We start from the raw sequence: 6032 nt of genomic DNA on the forward strand, positions 1-6032 counted from the left end.
GTAATCCCATATTATTGCAGGTTTGCTACCCTCCACAACTAAGCAATTGCCTAATAGCAGAAACAACTTTCTTCCCACAACCACAAGTCTTATTATCTTCATTAACAACTTCCTTTCTCGTCCATTTTGATTTTCTTCATCTTCTCCTTGTGATGTTTTTGCATTACATGAATTTCAGCAACTTGAGACATGGCTCTCTATGTTTGCTGACCTTTGCTCTATTTTCTGGCGAAGTAACAATGTATTATTCTTTCTGCTATTTATAAGCGCTTGAGTGCTTGGGAAGCAAGGGGAACGTGTTGTCATTAGGCTTTGGTAGCTGATTAAAATTCATGTACTTGGAGACCAAGTAATTTTCTGATTTTTTTTAATATAAAGTTTTCATAAATTAAAGCTTTTCCTCAAGCCGCCCACTTTGACTGTAATTACTCATATTATTATACTCCTGGATAAGATTTTTTGGGACATGACACTGTTTGGCGCTTGTTAAACAATCCAATGACTAGTTTTCGAAACAGAAAAGGCCCTGTGTGCTTGTCGTAAAATCAGCTGAACTTTAACCAGGAATCTTCATATTTTATCAAGCTTAAACTATTCTAGGGGTGTGCATTCGATTTTGACCCTTATCGATAATTACTTATTGATTATCGATTTGTACATATGCTTATCGTTATCGTTTCAATAAGGTTTCGATTTTTTCGATTTCAATTTATCGATTTTTGGGGCTTATCGATTCGGTTATCGATTACACCAATAAGAAAATTTGCGGGATTCCACGGAAAGTATATCGCTATAAACACGCCTAACTAATATGGACAAAAAGAAGCTAAAATAAGACGAACACCGTTTATAACATAAAAATTGTGTCAACAAGCACATGCAACGAAACTAAAGTAAGGGATCAAATGTATGCCACCAACACTCCAACGGTATAAAAAAAAAAAATCATCACGGCTAATTCTGTTTTCCATTAATTTGAACTTCATTCCCTTGAGCTTTAAATATGATCATTCCTTAAATGTGGTAGAGGAAATAATAGGGCTAGGTACTTAGGTAAAGGAAAGGGTATTATAGAATAAGGGTAAAAAAAAAATTATTTTTTTTTGTTGTCTTTTTAGTATATCTTATCGGTTTATCGATAAACCGATAACCGAAGAGGGCAAAATCGAAATCGAAATCGATAACTCGATAAGGAAAATCTCGAAATCGAAATCGATAAATCGATAAACCGATATCGATAAACCGATAACAAATAATCGATTCGATTTAGCGATAAACCGATTCGAATGCACACCCCTAGACAAATTCCAAATGTCTTCATTTTTTCTTATAGTCCGTGCTCAGTCAAACAGATTCACATAAATTGTAACGGAGGGAGTGTCGAGTATTATTTTGTCAAATAAACATTGGCACAAAAATCTAAATCATGAATTTGTGAAATATTTTTGCGATGGAATTTAATATTCATAGCGCTTGAAACTTTGAAGGAAGAAAAATCAATTATTTTGATAACATAAAAAAAAATTAATAATTGAAGAACACACCATAAATCAAAATAAAAATAGATATTATTAAGCCCCCCCGAAAAAGGAGAGAAAGATTCATAGCAAGATAATTGAATAGGGAGTATAGTTTGTAAAACTTTTATATAATAGAGGTATGAATTCGATCCTCATCGAACCTTTTTTCATACTTCCTCACAAAAATAAATAAAAAATTTATATAAAAAAAATTCAAAATAAGCCGGTATTTGTTCTTCAGTTTAACAAAAAAAACCTTCATAGTTTTTGTTCTTTGCTAGATGCCATCAAAAGCTCTGGCCAGCCCAATCTGCTCTTCACTCGTTGTCTCTATTATTGCCTGACAATTAAGCAAAAATATAATCTGTCAACAAAATGCTATATATGCCAAAGTAAAATATATATGAAAAATAATTGCTTACAGAAGTTTGGATTCAACTCCATAAGGCGTAAATAAGGATCAACCGGCTGTCCAATCTCTGCATAACTTGGATCGTATAGCCTGTTACGAATTGGTCTGCATTGCAACTTTGCTACTCATCAATTGATTTCACAATCTCTTCTTTATTTTTAATTATTAAAAATAATAGTAATAATTTTGTTAAAATTAAGGATATATACTGCTAGAAAGATACATAATTAGTGGTAATAGACATTTCTTATTACATAGTCCGTGGATTCTGTGGCTCCTGTGGATGATCCCTGTGGGTACTCCGTGAAACATTTGGATTTTGTTGATTTGTCGTCTCCATGTATTCTCTCCGAATGACGTCTCTCTGCATTTATTTCATAAATAATATTTAAAAAAATGCAAATATGCCATTCGTATGTGATTTAACGTATTATAGCTAAGTGATTTAATGAACTGAGAACATATATAATTGATCATGGTTATGTGTTTGAAGTTCATGTGCAAAATACATATTGTGCTTTTATTAGTTAAGTATAAACATCTGCTACGAATAAATTTTTACCGATTTGGAACCAATGCACAATATAACATGCATTTTAAAAATAATTATATAACAAAATAAACTACATGCATAAATTAATTTTAAACTTTGATTAAATAATACGAATTAGACATACTCCTGAACGCGAAGATGACCCACGCAATATTGGCATTCTTCCTCTCCCGTAGTTAGCCTGCATTTATATAATTTTAAAAAATAATTCTAATAAACCTTGTATAGTAATTTTCAAGAGAAAGAAGAAAAAAGGAAAAAAAACTTGACCATCGTACCCTCGTATTACGAGTTCGAGTTCTCATTGAAGGAATGGCAGCCCTATTAGAGTTGACATTGTATCCCTGCAGAGGAACAACAAAAGCAACATTCATATTAATGTTAGAATTACAAGTAGGGGTGTACATAGGTCTTGTTGGTTCGAGTTTTTTAATTACCAAACCAACCCAATTATATCGGGTTATTAAATCTAAAGACCAAATCAAACCAATAAAAATTGGGGTTATTCGATCTCGGTTTTTCTCGAGTTTTTCGGGTTTTCGGTTTTTTTTTCCCGGTTTTTCCATAAAGTCTTCATAGCACAAAATATAGAATTTGTGCTACAAATATTTCTTTAATCCTAGTTATAAGGCGTTTTTCAATAAAATAACATAAATATGAGATGAGTCATGGCATTGTACTAAAATATTCAACAATAAAGATAATAAAATCGCATAAAGTAAGTATTATTAATAAGCCATAATGAAAACAAACATAATTTAAAATTACCAATAAGTTGCTAAAATAAGTATGACTAATAAGTACTATTATTTACATGACTAAACACTAAAAGAAAAATAAGTTATTCATTTTATCTAAACCACGAAAAAACTAAAAAATAAATATCTAACACTATTTTCATTCATAGAACAATTGAATTGAATGTCTTTTATTAGCATTAATATTAATTTGATATTGATTTAGGATTTATTTAAGTTACTAACATTTATGAACTATAAAACTTATTGGATCATCCAAAAGATATTAGTCCAAGCTTGAAATAATACGTGAAAAGATAAAACTATGCAAAAACTTAAGAAATATTTATAAACTACACTACAATAAATATTTTGATGTATTAATAAATTTAAAATGTTTATACATATAATGTCTGGTTGGTTTGATTTCGATTGACTTTTTTTAGTTAAAACCAAACCAAACCAAACCAAATATGGTCGGATTTTTTTTTTCAACACCAAACCAAATCATAGTCGGATTCTTTTTCTCGGTTTGACTCGAATTATCGGATTGGTGCGGTTTGTCGGTTTCATTTGTACACCCCTAATTACTAGCATTACCAATTAAAGGGCAATAAAGCAACTGGTTGTATCTTCATCTTATGTAAAGTTTATATTTTGATAAAAAGATTAAATCACTCATCCACAAGCAATGCGGGAACTATGACTCCCCATACGTTTGAGTATGTATAACTCAATCCAAAAACTAATTTATGAATTATGAGGTAAAAATATCCACAATTTATATAAAGAGACCAAATCACTCATCCCAGTCGGATATGGGAATTTCAACAAAGGCCTTCTCACCTTTTTCCTCGTTGCCTATTCTTATTTTTACTGGCTAAAAAATTGTGGGATTTTTTCGTATATATACAAATATTTAAACTTATATATCCAGTTTAGCTAAATTTTTCTATTTACAAAAAGTAATTAAATTTGTTTCACAAAATATATACAAATCTACAATTTATATACAACTGAATATAAGTTTTTGTTGTCCAGAATCGGTCAAAGCTACAATTTATATATAATTTGTATACAACTTGTATACAATTATGTTAGTTGTATATATTTTGTATGTCGACTGCCGACATACAGAATATATGTAATTTACTTATGTCTTCATCGAGTTTCAATCTTAAATTTAAACCAATTCCAACTCGAATCTTCACCGAACTCCCTCAAATTGAGATATAAACTCAAAAAAATATTCTCAATCATGTATTATGTTGTAGTTATATATTTTTATATTTGAATGTTGTATAAAAATTAAAAAATAGTTGTATAATATATGAATCATTGTGTGAAATTTATATTTAAAATACTATCTTTTTACATAAAGTTGTCGATATGTATAAAAATTATATTAAGAGAGAAAATTTTGATTGAAATTCAGAGAGGAAGAAGAATACACTACATACAAAATATATACAAATCATTACATAAATACAAAAGAAATATTGTATAAAATTTGTATGAAAAATATATTTAAGTTGTATGATGTTGTAGTTGTATTTAACTGGGTAAAAATTATGTATGAAAGTTGTAGATAAGTTATAAATAAGTTTTATACTATATAATTAGTTATATAAAATTTATTTTTAGTTTATATGTTGCTGTAGATGTACTAAATTTGTAAGAAATTTATTTTTAATTTGTATGTCTTTATAACATACAAATTTGTATGATGCTGTTGTCACTTAAAATATCATTTATCGTGTGAAGTTTTTTTTATTTCATTAAGACGCTAATAATGGATTGTATATAAATTGTAAGCAAACCTTGTTGTAACTTACAAAGGGACAATTTTGGTAAATAAGTTTCAGATATTATATAGGAACAAAAAAATCACAAATAAGTATAGCTAATAAGTACTATTAATTATATGACTAAGCACTAAAGAAAAAGCGAAACTAAGTTATGCATTCTTATTATAAACCAATGTAAAACTAAAAAATAGATTTCTTTTGTTAGCATTAATATTAGTATTGATTTAAACTTTGTTTGAGTCACTACATTTATGAGCTATAAAATTTATTTACCATTCAAGAAGATTGTTAAGTTCAAACTTGAATAATATGTTAAAAGATAAAACTGTGAAAATATTTAAGAAATATTTATAAGTTACACTGCAATAAATATTTATATTATAAAATATTTTTAAAAATTATATAAATATACTATCGGATTGGTTTGATTTCGGTTTGACCTTTTTTAGTTAAAACGGAACCAAATCAATTATTTTTCAATAATGTATTTATAGTCAGATTTTTTTCCAATAACAAACCAAATCAATGCAAATTACAATCGGTTTTACTTGAATTATTGATTTGGTACGGTTTATAGGTTTTCTTTGTACACTCTTAATTGCAACACTATATATGATATAAAAAAAAAACGTTGATTACCCACATCATTATTTTGCTTTATAACAAGTAACAACTAGGCTTTAAGCTTGTAATTGTGGGGGATGGAGGAACTTGTATGTATTTTTTTATTGCTTTGATTGTTTCCGATGTATGAAATATATTAGTGATTGTTGACAAAAAATTATGGGAACTTTAATTTACACCGTACCCCTTCTAAAGAACCCTTAACATTATATATATATATATATATATACGAAGCAAATCCAACATCTTACTACATTCATTTTAAACTTAGACCAAAATTAATTAAAGAATAAAGAAAGATTATCCATTAAATTAAACAATTTTTATTTATTATGAAAATCTTTGTCCTTATTTTCTTCTATACAATAAAAAATTACA

At 28.2% G+C, this 6032-nt stretch overlaps 1 long non-coding RNA gene across 1 annotated transcript; it reads right to left on the minus strand.

The window, feature by feature from the left end:
- Positions 1-1615: 1615 nt before the first annotated feature.
- Positions 1616-2290, minus strand: LOC109239773. The gene is made up of 3 exons (XR_002069963.1): positions 2187-2290; positions 1943-2037; positions 1616-1860 (listed from the first exon to the last, which is right to left on the minus strand). It is a non-coding gene; the product is annotated as an uncharacterized LOC109239773 (long non-coding RNA).
- Positions 2291-6032: the final 3742 nt, after the last annotated feature.

The sequence above is a fragment of the Nicotiana attenuata genome, unplaced genomic scaffold (genome assembly GCF_001879085.1).
Source record: "Nicotiana attenuata strain UT unplaced genomic scaffold, NIATTr2, whole genome shotgun sequence".
Lineage (NCBI taxonomy): Eukaryota > Viridiplantae > Streptophyta > Magnoliopsida > Solanales > Solanaceae > Nicotiana > Nicotiana attenuata.